This window comes from Triturus cristatus, chromosome 3_2 (assembly GCF_964204655.1).
Source record: "Triturus cristatus chromosome 3_2, aTriCri1.1, whole genome shotgun sequence".
In the NCBI taxonomy this organism is placed as follows: domain Eukaryota; kingdom Metazoa; phylum Chordata; class Amphibia; order Caudata; family Salamandridae; genus Triturus; species Triturus cristatus.
This window is the reverse complement of record NC_140584.1, coordinates 88,178,468-88,192,676: the sequence shown is the minus strand read 5'-3', so window position 1 is coordinate 88,192,676 and position 14,209 is coordinate 88,178,468. Positions and strand designations below refer to the sequence as shown.

Sequence of the window (14,209 nt, the reverse complement as noted above, 5' to 3'; positions counted from 1 at the left end):
GCGCGGGCTAGCTTATATAGAGAGAACCACGACAACAGTCAATTAATAATTCAATTTACATTAAAAATTACTATTACATGACGCCCAAGCCATTCTTATAGCTTTGGGGGCATGAAATAGTCCGAATTGTCGCACTTGTAGGAGGAGTGTGATGGTTACAATCATTGGCACAATCATTGGCAGCATGACACGGGCAATGTGTGGTTCAGGCTGCAGTGACCTCCTGACGAGAGCCCTGGCACTTTATATAACTAATGCAAAAAGCATCAAGGTAAGGAGGCACAGCATGATTAAAGTCAATATTCACAGTAGACTGAAACCAAGGTGTGATTACAGACTCACACCAATCGAGCAGATGTTGGAAAAAGTCTGCGGGTCACATTTGTCAGACGTTTTATGTTGGGACTTTTACGCTGTTGTCGAGCTCCCACTGAAGACTTCCGTTCTGTACCCAAAAGCCCCAAGTAGAACACCACCACTGGGATGACTATGTTGCTTCAGCACAGTCCCAAGTCCCACATTCGGATGCAATCTTTTTTCTCATTAAACATTTCTTCGGCTGGGAGAGGCAGGAGGCTGTGGCTATAGAAAGCTCCAGTAGATCAGATACTTCTTTTCTTCTCTCTGTAGATTCGAAGTATTGCGGAAAGACAAACCTGCTATTATTCCTCTGCTCCGTTGTTCCTTCCTTGGGGAACATTGGTGCCTTGTCCTGCTCCTCCAGATACTTTACTGGCTAGGTTCTGCTACAAGATTGGTATCTTCAAAAGTGTAGTGCCACAATAGTGGCGGCTTCACCGAACAGGTAAAAAGGTATATCTGCCAACTTGAAGAACAATCTCACAGGGTGGCGCCTTGAAGGGGGCGGGGGCCTCGTGCCAAGAAGTACCTAGGAGGCACTTTTGAAACCCACCCCACCCCCAAGACCCCTCCCACCCCCAAACAAAAACCTTGCTGAGGCTAGTACGATGTCCTGGGGTGTTTTCACAACCCTTAATGGAGGTCGGCAGTTCAAAGCCTCGCAAAACGAGCTTCAACACCACTATTTACAGAGGTATTCAGCTCGTTTTCCCTGCCACAGTGTGATATTGGCCCTCGCCGGGTGACCTTGTTATGGGAGCCAATATCTGTGTCACACCGTGGCCCTGTGTGAGTTGGCAGGTAGGAGAAGGCCCAATTGAAAACAGAGTGAATGAACGAGCATTCAGAGGGATCTGCTGGATGAACAGTGGACGTCTGCCTGCATTTACCCTTGGTGGACATGTTACACATGCTAGTGAAGCAATCCTGAGCAAACTACACCCGTGGTTGATTAATGGCATGCCCACTTGACCAGGACCATAGACTTTACAAATTTGAGAGAGGCTCGAGGGCCCAAGGGGTGGGGGCTGCATCTTGCTGGGGTTTATAAACGAAACGAGATCGCAATCCTCAAACTGCACCTGTATTGAACTGGGTGGTATTCTAGTTTGTGACATTAAAGTGCTGCCATTTTAAGTAAAGATAAGCACTTGACTGGGCATTACCTAATTGGGTCTCTTAGTTGACTGTTGAGTTCTGAGCTGTTGTTCCAAACACTTCCTCCCTGGACATCCTTTTCTCTCCTCACTACCCTGGCAGTGTGGAAAGGGTGTACTTGGTCCAGTCTGCAGAGCCATAGTGAGACAGACCCCAGGACTCCAAAGGCAAACAGACACAACAACCACAGTTGAACCCAGTAGCTCATGTGATCTGGGGCCGACAAGCATAATGTTCAAAGGCTTCAAATGGTATAAAGGTTACCAAAATCAGTGATCTTTCAAAATACCATTGAATTTGGAAAAGGGGATGTTTCTCTTTAACAAATCTAAAAAATCTGAATGACAGGTCATAGCTAAGAGCTGATCAAGATGGCCACCCAAGACTCTGATGTCTGATGCTCCACGAAGAAGGTATCCCATGTTCTCTCCTATTTAGGAATCTTGGCGAGTGAGGCGAGGGTCAACAGAGAGCCCATTCAATTGTACCCCTCGTGGTGTTATGTATGAAGAGATGCATGCACTTGTGTGGCATGCTCCATGGGAAACAACCTTTACAACACAGTCATTACATCGCACTACCTTTACATAGCAGTCATTACATCGCAACATCCTTTACATCGCATTTCATTACAGCGCAGCTATTACATCGCATGTCACTACAACGCATGTCATTACAACGCATGTAAATACAACGCAGGCATTACATCGCAAGTCATTACAATGCATACCATTACAACGCATAGTACCCTTACACTATCCAACACTTATCCAACTGTTGCACTCACTGGAGTTAGAATAGTAATTTATACGCCTACACTATCCAACACTTACCCTACTGTTGCACTCACTGGAGCTAGAATAGTAATTTTTACCCCTACACTATCCAACACTTACCCTACTGTTGCACTCACTGGAGTTAGAATAGTAATTATAACCCCTATAGTATCCAACACTTACCTTAAATGCGATGTAAATGTATGCATTGTAATGGTATGCGTTGTAAAGGTATAATGCGATGTAATGGAATGCATTGTAAAGGTAGTTTCTGAAAATGCTATGTAATGGCAAATGATGTAAAAGAATGCATTGTAAAGGATGTTGCGATGTAAAAACTGCGTTGTAAATGTATGCGTTGTAAATGTATGCGTTGTAACGTCATTCATTCATGCTCAACCCAAGCAGAACTAATGGCTGTCTTGGAGACCATTTGGTTTTGGCAGCAAGGTGATCATGACAGGATGAGTAAAGGTAGATGCTTATGACAACCATGGGACTGGTAGAGGTGAGTGGTGACTAATATACAGCCAATAAATGATTCCTAGAATCTGGAGACCCCCATTGAATCATTGTTGAAATCTGGGGAACCACAAGCATTCATAAAACAAATACACAAATGAAGGAATATTTTATTTATTTCACAAACAAATATTAAACAAGCATTGTAAATGCAATAGGTCTCGCCTTTAATTAAGTTAAAGCCATCGGCTTTGCTAATGGTATTGTATAGCAAAGCAAATCACTTTAACTTAATGATAGGCGAGACCTATTGCATTTTTAATGCTTGTTCACATTAGCATCAACTTTTTCCATATTAACACTCCTGTCCACCCTTCCCACACCCCTTGCTCAGACACCCACAGCCAGCCAACAAAACCCCCTAAACTCACCATCAACCTTTCACAGGGAGAAGCAGACCTTCATCCTACCAAGTACGATAAAGTAATAGTAGGTTGTTGCAATCGCACTTAGTCTGGGTAATACACAAACAATTTCTATGAGATCCAATAAGACCAGGCAGCGTAGAATGAAACAGATCGTGGTGAGCAAAGAAAGCTCACGAAAGTACAATTCACACTCATGACCAGAGATATGACAGACTATTGGACGAATGCTTGAAACCTATCAGTTAGGCGAGGCCCTCATACCGCGCATTATTTTACCTTGAGGACTATTATTCTCATGCCAGCCTCTCTGAAATACAGCATCGGATACAGCCGAGAGTATTACGAATACATATTTTTCGGTGTCCACATTGTTAACTGACTTTTACTCTGTTATGTTTTTCTGTTTTGTTGCTTTAATACCTCAGACTAAGCCATTTGGGTTTAAATGTCTCCTAGGGTTTTAATATTTCCTTCGATCGGGGGCCTGATGCAAGTGGGGGAGGTTATAGCTGGCCTTTGCTCGGACAGCGCTCAGGGCGGAACCAACTTTAATGGGTCTGTGTGTCAAACATTTGCAGGGAAGGGAAAGTTTAAGTTGTACCATAAAAAGAAAGAAAAAGGCAAATGTGGATGCAATCAGGCTTCAGAAACGGTTCAAACAAATGTAGTTGGATAATTCGGAGGGACACTGCTGCAGACAGACCCTGCACCGCTCTGGAGGTTGCCGCCCTGGGCGTTGGCCCAGATCACGCTTGCTGAAGGTCGGCCCAGGATCCGTAGATGCCAGGGTTTTGCCGAGTTCGCAAGTGTACGATCGAAATGACAACGCAGGTCTGCGGTGTCAGGAGAGCCCCCCATGGGGCCTGGTTGAGCAAGCAAGCTCAGAAGTTGCCAAGCCGCCTCTTCTCGGATGCAGGTATGGTCGAGATGAATGGCTCCGGACGCTTGTTTAGCACGAGATATCATTTTGGATACACTGGTGCGCGGGGATCAGCAGCGTGTTGAGAGGAGGCCGGACTGGTTTCAGTTTCTGGGGATCGCACAATCCATCAAGGGCCCCTGGAGACCAGCTTCAGAGCAGACCGCTGCCTTCTCCAGTCTGGGCTATAACTGACAGTCACATGGGCCTCTCAGAGGCTGCGCCCTTAAGAAATAGAGCTGCACCAGAGCATTCAGAGATGGAGACCGCTTCAGTGCATGGCAAACTGTGCCCTACTGTTGTATACATTTAACTCGCCCTGTGAAGCCCCAAAGGTACCCAAAACATCTCACTAGGAAGAGGTGCTCAGCATTTACACTTCTGAGGTAAAGGCCCTTAAAGTCTAAACCTGGCTTTATCACTTAGCCAACTTGGTTGATCCTGGGCAGATCACGTCACAACAACATGCTTTCATTTTCTCATCTGCCAAAACAGTATTTTTTAGTCAGCCTGGATGTCAGTCTAGAGTGCGGAGGGAAACAATGAGCGGACATTTCCGCTTTCGTTTGCTCCGTGAATGCCCCGAGACAATTACTGATAAATCAACATTAGAATGCCCTCTGCCCCCATAATCCACGGCACGGCTTCGCCTTCCACTCGTCATCATTTTACAGATTCCTAAGAAAGGCCCCGTCAGAAAAGAGCAGCAGTTTCCAGTGGAAAACAAGCACGGTCCGTTCAGAAAGCTTTCTTGTCTTTATGGGGCCATGTGTTTGAAACACATGGCCCCATAAAGATAAGAAAGCTTTCACGGAAGTCAGACGAACCCGTCCAAATGGGACGGCTCAAAAATCCAAACAAAAACATCACTACCAGCTCTTTTCCATTGGCTGGCCACCGTTTAGCATAAATGGTGACGCCAGCCAATGGAAAAGAGGGGCGGGGCCTTTACAGAAAATACTTAAAAGCATTAAATCTCGCCAGCGAGACTGCGCATGTGCTCAGCCCACGCCAGCCGAGACCTAAAAATATATAAATGTTAATTCAATTTAGGCCACCCATCATCCATACTATATTCTATCTGATACACTTGTATTGCTTCCACAAATCAATCTCTAGATACCAACTTAATTTTTAGCCTCAAATTTCAAATTCCTACACATTTACAGAACATTTTGATTTTTCTCATTTTTACATGTTGCTACTTTATTTATATGCACCTTAGCAATCTGATCATATTTAATGTTCTCAACTCCCTGAGTAAGCATCACATGTCCCGAGGGGTCCCGGACCACAGATTAAGCACCACTGCTCAAGATCAAGCTCTGAAATGGGGGACCAACCCCATTGGATCGAAGCTGAAGGACCAATAAAAGCCTCTAATGGCCACCCGACTGGAGGCCTACCTATGCTCAGACTGACCTCCGTGAGGTGGGAGTGAAATGGATTGCTGGAGGCTTATGACTACACAGGGGCACAAACCAGTTAGTGAACACTGTGACTATTCCTTTGCTCCCTGGTCCCATGATGGCAGCTTCTGCTCCTCTGATATGTGGTATCTGAGGATGGGACTGGTGTGAATGGAGGTACATTACTCAGGAGGCAGAGGGCTACAGGCAGACTTCATAGTTTTGACACAGCTTCAGAGGTGGTAAATTATGCACTTTGTGGCTGTGCCTAGGCACCCGCATGAGCTGACTAGGTCAAAGGGGAGGATGGGTCCTCAGAAGAAATCAGTGCCCAACATTAGTGGAAGGGGCAGTGATTGTAGCACTTGGGAACCATCTCACACACACCTATGTCGACCTACCCACAGACCTTTCCCACAGACCTATCCCACAGAGAAAGAATGCAGAAAAATTCCTCATACTGCCGCACGGGAGACTATTGATCGCAGGCACTATGGGTAAAATATAACCAGAGAGATAGCTGGAGCCCTGTGTTCCCTTGTTGAAAACAGGGCAGGGTACACCTCAGCAGAAACATTTTTCCAGGAGAGATTCTCTTCCCAAGTTAAAAGCATGTGGATGCCTTACCCAGTTTAACAAATGGAGAGGAGCTTTGTTACCGCCTTTGGGAAAGTCTACACTTAAATAAATGCTATGAAAGAGGGAATAGTGGACTTTGAGATCAAGCTCAACCAAATTAAGCTGTGGCCGACCAAGATAAAGAAGTCAGCCACCCTTGCAGAAGGAATAATGAAAACAGTGAAGAAATTATGATAGATCCACAATGAATGTTGAAGACATTTGTATTCCACAGCTGTGTCTCAACCTCAGTTTTCCACCTGGAAGATCATCTGGAGCAGACGTAGAACCTGAGTAGAACAATCATTATACTATGATAGCACCCAATCAATGGTAACTGATATTTTGACTGTGCCCCTGCACTCTTGTAGTGAGTCAAACAGCCGCATGTATGCAGCATCCAGACATTAAAGAATGTTCCCTCCATTAAGGGAAAGCATCCAAACATTAAAGAATGTTCCCTCCATTAAGGGAAACATGACAAATTAATTTGTAACAAGTGTAAACATTGCAGGCGGAGGCCCATCCTTAAACCGAGATAACCAAAATAAAGCCAACGCCAAGTCAAAACACATACCATGGTAAGTCCCCAAGAACCCTATGACACAATGAGGAGCCTCCCACTAAGCACTGGTATATGCACAAACACTCCTCCTCCCTCCTAACGCATAGTTTTTGCAATGGCTAGGTCACAACACAAAACAAGATAGGCAGAAGTAGCATCTTGATACAACATAAATTGTGCACTTGTTATCACTTAAAACCGAACAATGCTGTGTTATAGCGCTTGTCGCCAAATATGCGTTAGCACTTTAAATCAATATAAAAACCACATTGACAGTAAGGGGTAAAGCGCGGACAGTGACCTCCTAAGTGCAGCAGCCTCCCCCCCACACCCCCGGTGATAGTCACCCGTATATACTCGTTACCATTTAAAGAAAAAACAGGCAATAATGTTTTAAAGCGCATGTCTCCAAATATGTGGTAGTACTACACATCGATATTAAGGAGCACATTAGCTGAAACGGGTACAGCGCGGATCGTGACCTCCTAAATTCTGCAGCCCTCCCTGCGGTACTTACCCGTCCGTGTTCGCAATTGAAAGTTCAAGGGTGCCGGTGTTGTGTACACGCCATATAAATAAACTTCTGCTGCTGTAAGGCGCCGTAAAATCCCACGTCAACGACGGAGCGGGCGGTAGGCAAATGAGTACCCCCCCAAAAAGAGGGATCAGTTTGTGAAAAACTTTATTTATAGACCAAATAGTAAACAAAAGGGCGCACACAACCAAGCGGCTGTATTATCCCGCTATTCCCCAGGATGTCTAATAACAATGAAGATCCCATCGACAGAAGTGCGAGTAAGCCACACCCACCTAGGCTTCAAGATCGATAAATTAGCACTTACATATTGTCGACGGACAATAACAGGTCGCACAGAAAAAAGCGACCAACTCTGAGGAACGAGACATATTATGCATCCTAAAAGAATGGCCTGGTCTCGATATCAGGGTAACGCTGGCGTTCAGTTCACAAAGCAGAAGTTTCCTCTTCTCTCCGTGTGAACACGGCTTAAAAAACAAGCTGTCGCCATTGTGGCTTTCTCCTTAATGAACAAAAAAAGTACCTACAATGACTAATGAAGGAGAGAGTGTCACGCCGCCAGTAAAAGATCCAGTCCACCTGGGCGGGGAAAAAAGTGGACAGGGTGGTAACCAGGAGTGACTAAAAAGCCTTCTGGACAATCATAACACCCGGTTTTGCATAATTGGTGATGCAAAATGACGCGCACCAATGCAAAACATGGGCGGAGCAGAAAACGAGCTTCTGGAATCGTATCGATTCCAGGAAGTCCTCGCATGACTAGGGCAGCGCATGCACGCTGCTAACGCCAGGCAAGACCTAATAATCACAGCTTTTACTCAACTGTAATTTACAGTTGACTCTGGAGGTTCACATAAAAAATACTTAAAATAGATACTTGAAAAATGTTCTTCGTTGGTGGAAATAAGAGCTTCTAAATGGCTCTCTGCTAGGAAAATGATGCTTCATAAATCACATGGAGGGCAGGGACATAATAACAGAGGCAAAACATCGATGAAACTGAACTTCATGGACAAAATGACAGGGTGTGAAAGTTACAAGGGACTTACCAGCAACCAGGAAATCCAATCAGAAAAAAGCTAACCACGTCAAAACCAAGGAGCAAAGTGTGAAAGAGATAAGAGCAATACGGGAACAATAAATGAATAGAATGCGAAAGGCAATGTGAAACAAATTTTAGACCCCGTGGTCGGAGGACAGACACCCAACAAGGCAAATCCTGTCCAGAATAGAGTAATGGCAGCAAGCATGGGTAGGAAGGAGAGGTTACATTTCTCTAAGCAACACATAACAAATGCCTCCCAGACACATGAAACAATGAAATAGAGTATAATAAATTAAATCAATGGACTCATCATGTCAAAGAGATAGCCCAAGAGAAGGTAAATGAGATTAAAATACAGCAGTAGTTGTCAAATGAAATAAAAAGGAATTGAGTATCGCAAGGAGGAAAAACTAAACACAAAAACGACTTAGCATCTCCTATTTTCAAAGTGAAGAGCTAGAAAAAGTGATCAAGGAGCAGCTTGAAGAGGAATTCAAGGCAGAAAATTGTGGTCTACAGTGTTGAAACAAGTTGTACTACAGAAGAAGCAAATTGTAAACTTCAGAACAAAACATAGGAACAACATGCACCTCAGTATAACAAAGGGACAGACCTGAAAATTAAACGGAGTGAATAATAAATAGACAGAACCATCATACGGAGTTATCCTACTGTATATTTTCAGAGCTGATTCCAACACTGACAAAACTCAGTGAAGTAGTAAGGAACCTAATGTAAGTTACGGCAGAGTCAACGCTGTGAGGACAACGCAAAATGAATCAGCCCTAACCAGAAGAAGAGAAAGAAAGACCATATACTTCGAATAGAATTTGCATGTTAAATATATCGTGCAAAACAAATGATAAACCCCAAAGACTGGGAAAATAGAGGTATGGAAAAAAGAAATGAATTCAACAAGGACTTACAACAAAAACTAAAATGGCACAAACTGTCGGAACAATATTTTGATCAGCATGTCAGCAAGATAATGGGGTACTTAAAAGGTGAGGCTGCTTATGAAAAATCAAGAAATGAGCCCGAGTCCATGTCAGCGATTCAGTCCATCTAACACAATGGCCAGAAATCAACAAAAGACAGGAACTGGACAATGTAAGCTAATACATATCAGAAAAGAGAAGATACCACAGTTAAAAAGTGGCTGGAAGATCCCCAAAACTTCACTATAATAAACATACAAACAATGTCTGTTAAAGGAAGGAAAACTGTCACTCAAAAATACAAATGGCTAACAGAGTAACTAGGGGAAGGGACACTCCAAATTAACGAACTACAGCTGGTGAAATTATATAACACAGGCACCGGTAAATAGAAGGATGAGATCCTCGTGGGCACTTGAATGTCAAGCTTGGTTGAGTTCATGATGAAATCAGCCCCACTTACAAACCTATGTACTGAGAGCAGGATAAAAATTGGAAAAAGCAACAAAACAACACATGTAAGGCTGGAAGAGCATATGAATGATGGACCGACTAAACATGCATGTAGGATGTGGGATAAGGAGAGAAAAAAAACAAGACGTCGAAAACATCTCCATGGCAAACCAAGAACTAGAACTTGATAAAGAAAGAACAAAGGAGACTATTATACCAGCAGTTGCTGGAAACCTACATAGCTCAGTTCCAATGATTAAAGGGCAAGGAAATAGGAGGTAGATGTTCACTTCAAAATAAAATTCATGCTCAGTACTAGTGATAATAAAATCATCAAATCTACATTGACTAGAAACTAGAAACGGACTCCTGTAAAACTGGAAGTGAGCTCTGGAAATGGGGGAAAAAGATCACAATTTTTTCATGGAATGTTGTTGACGTGCTCCAAAAAGTAAGGGATAAAGACGTGCTAAAATTCCTAACAAGCTACGAAATCCTAGCCTTACAAGAAACTTGACTAATCTCAGAATGGGAATTTCCGGGCTACATAAACCAATTAAAATGCTCAAAGCGTCTGCAAGCCTAGAAGCAACGCAGGTCTCCAAATATCTTGCTGAAGTTAAAATTATGCAGATTTTAAAGCATAGGCCATTCTACATGAGAACATACGGATGTGAGACATTGCAATACTATACAAGTTCATACTACATCTAATAAACATTGTTGCGCAACCACAGAAACTGGATGACTTTATAAACCTGCTCACTTGTATCAGCAAAGCATCATTGAGCCCTGCTTAGTCAAAACCAATCATTTTTGTCTGTGGAGATTTCAACTGCAAAATGGGTAAATCTGGATTTGACGTAGAGAAAAATATAGAAATAAAGTCAGCCTTTGGCACTCCATCTATTTGGCAATAATTCTCAAAACCTGATATCAAAAGCAAAACGATGCAAAGCGTTTTCAGAAAAGAAGGCCTTACCTTGACCAGAAACTCATATGAAAATACAGACCTCAAGATCCAAACATACAATGCAAGAGAGGCCCAAAACGTTATTGACTGCGTCCTTGTCAAATAGGAGGACTGGACGAGATTTGTATATCCAAGAATCATATGGAAGATGGAAAATGATGGCAGTGCATTATTACTGGACTTTAAAGGGAACATCTCTAACTAAACTAAGGAAAGCCACAACCCGAGCAGTGAATGAGAATGCCTTGGTACATAGGAATAAGATGGAGCGAGGACATGGAATTAAACATCAACGAGCGGCAAAACAGTTCAGACACAGTCAAGCTGCTCGCCAAGTTAAAATATGAAATAAACAAACAATGTAAATGTGTATGTACTTATATAGCACACTGCCACCCCCAACGGGGGTATCCTGGCGCTTTTTACTCATACCGCTGTGCAACCCTTCCTGGCCTTTCCCTGTGAAATGTCCACTTCTGGGCACCCCCATGGTGAAGCCAGGCATCCCAGCGCTGCTGGAGCCGTTGTGGAGATTAAGCAAGCTATTGCCCAGAGTTGCAGCGTGGGACCCATGATTAGAATAGGCACCAAGGCGAGAATTAACAGGTCCGAGGAAATTGAATCCAAGACCCGCCAAGGCGGGGGATTGAACTCTGGTCCCGGACCAGAACTCTGCATCAGGGTTTGCCGCTCTAACCATTGAGCCACACTTCTCTTCTTTACATTTACATTTACATTTTACATTTACATTTACTCCTGCAAACCTATACTCATGGGTTTGAAATGATAAAAAGCTAACCCCAATCCAAGGTGAGGGTGGGCTTAGAGGATTCTTGTCCACAGTGGATCACAGTGGATCAAATTTAAACATTCCCATAAATTATACACAAAGAAAGCACAGCAAAAAATAAAATGTTAATTTATGTCGGTGCACTTTGACTTCACAGCAGCCTTTGACCGAATAGCTCTGCCTATGCTATGAAAAAAAGCTGAATAAGTTGTGGCTTGATCCAGGACTTCTGTTGTAGAAATGCTGTAATATTCACGGGTTAGGCTTAATCAAAAAGGCAATTTTAGCAAAATATTTGGTACAGTAAGTGGAGTGAAACAAGAATGTTTGCTTCCATCCTTACTTTCTCACTATACAAAAACAATCTATTCAGCGAAGTCTTGAAGGCAAAGAATGACGTCCCAGCATTTGAGGGCTTTCACATCCATGCCATATTGTACGGCAGGTCTCCAAGCACATTAGAAAAATATTGCCAAGAAAATGGTTTAAAAATGAACACAGAAGAAACAAAGTCATGTTTATTACAAAAAAATAGAAGTTCTTGAGATATCTTCAAAATCAATAACATACGAATGGAAGAAGAAAAAACATTTACATACCCAGTACTGTTGATTTCCACCAACCTTTAATGGAATATACACATATTCAGACAGTCATAGACAAATCAGTACCAACTCTAAGTGCCATCTGTAAAATGTCACATCCCCATGTAAATTAATTCTCGCAAAATATTGATCGGTTTGTCCAGTAGAAAGCAGGAAGCTAAATAGCCTATCGTGCGGAACTATAAGAACTGGACAAATTAACATCAAAAATAGTGACCAACGACAGAAAGTTTTGGAATTCTTTGCTACTATTACCATCAGGTTTTCAACCAATGCCCATGGACATAGATGTCAGCTACGTCTCAATTCAGAGAGGATGCCAAACTACCTCAAAAATATTGTATGAGAAGGCTAAAAGTGGCAGGAAACAAGCTAGTCAACAAAGCCAGGAGAGAACATTTTAAACTCAGCCACAAAACAATCTTTGCAATATGTTGGAATAAAGAAAGTAAGAGAATAGGTCTAAATATATCATCAGCAAATCCAGCTCTTAAAATACTGTCAACAAAACAGATGAGCAAGACAATCAACAAAAGATTTACCACACTAGCAACAGAAAGGACACTGAAAGCTCTTACGTCCTTGGGGCCAGTAGACAAGAACGTCTTATTGACTCATCTCCAGTTGTTCAGCCTTATGTAACAAGCCTGTTAAACTAAACAGAAAGGAGACTTTTTGCTCTATCAAAAAGTGGCATGCTACCTCCTAATATGCTCCTTAAGTAAAAGAAGCAACCAAGCTCTGACACCTGCTTATGTGGGGAAACTGAAGACCTGAGCCACTTTCTGCTGAACTGTCCCTTCTACACTAGGGTCAGAGGCTACACCTTCAAACATTTGCTTGACAGAGTGAAACTAGACAGTGACGAGAATCGCATCTTTTTCCACCTGAGTGATATCTATGAAGACATAGCCAAGTGAATGGAAAAGTTTCTTGTTAAACCCTGGGAACTCAGAGAAAAAGGCTGAGAAATCATGACCAGGTAGGAAATAACTAAGTGACATTCACATAAATATCTGTATGTACAGGAACTGAGTCAGAACTCATGAAGGTCTGTGTGTGTAATATTTTTGTTTGTAAATATTTTTTACTTATTCATATTTTCATATCATTCTGTATAATATATTTAGCATTTCTGTATAGTCTTTGTTCAAAAGACAAATGCCGACAGCATCTATTAAATAAATACAAATTCTCTGTGGGAGCTGTCTTTATCCTTCATCATGTACTGTGCTAAATCAGGGGCATCCAAAATGGATCCCACTGGCTTCAGTACTCAGACTCATATGCACACAGAGCCTTACTACCACACATGTACTGGACACAAAGTATACATGACATGCGCTTAAAATAAAATTGGGATGTGAGCGCAAGGTTCTTGGATTTATTGGGCAGGGGTAGTAAGCCACACTGATATGCATTAGAAGGACTGGTCATCTATATAGGTTCACAAACCACAGTATGATGCCACCACTGCTTTATATGCTAAACCGACAACAGGGGCAGTAGTACTCTGCCAACTATGGGAGCCCATTTGGTCACAGGGCAGGTCTTCGATCTTGCAGTGTCTCAGACATCTGCACAAGCTAAATTTGTGTGACACCAGGGCCAAAATAAAAGCCAGTATACCAGCTATATATGCAGTTATGCACTCAGAGCAGGAGTACATGTAGGATCACCATGAGGGGACTTACTGTCACATCCTCATACCTCCCCATACCTTGGCTTTGGGTGAGGGTTTTTCACCCTCCCCCCTTCAATGATGAAGTGCAGTTGGGATTTTGTTTGCTTTGCCAAGGAACAGAGCTATGGTAAACATTAATTATTCGCATACAAATAAATGGCTGCTCTAATTACTGGAGGCTGAAGGGCAGCCAGACAGTTGACAACTGTTTTGGGGCAGTCTTCTGAATAACAGGCAGGTGCTGGTTTCTATTTGGGTTGCAAGAGAGTGCTTCCTTTGCAAATGTTAAAGCACTGGGGCATCTATGAGCTCCCAGCATTTTTGTTTCTCAGTACTGTCATGGCCGGAAAAGTCTGCCTTCAATTTCCTGTATGGTGTCCCCAAGTCCTTGACACTGTATGTCCCAAAACATAGCCACAACAACATTTTGTCCCTCTGTTGGTTCCCTAATGCCCTAACCTTAGAAACACTATGCCACTGGATGCAAC

General features: G+C 42.8%; 1 protein-coding gene across 1 annotated transcript in view; it reads right to left on the bottom strand.

The window, feature by feature from the left end:
• The window catches only part of LOC146856853 (ropporin-1-like), a 243,596-nt gene that overhangs the window by 164,183 nt on the left and 65,204 nt on the right, over window positions 1-14,209 (bottom strand). The window lies entirely within an intron of this gene.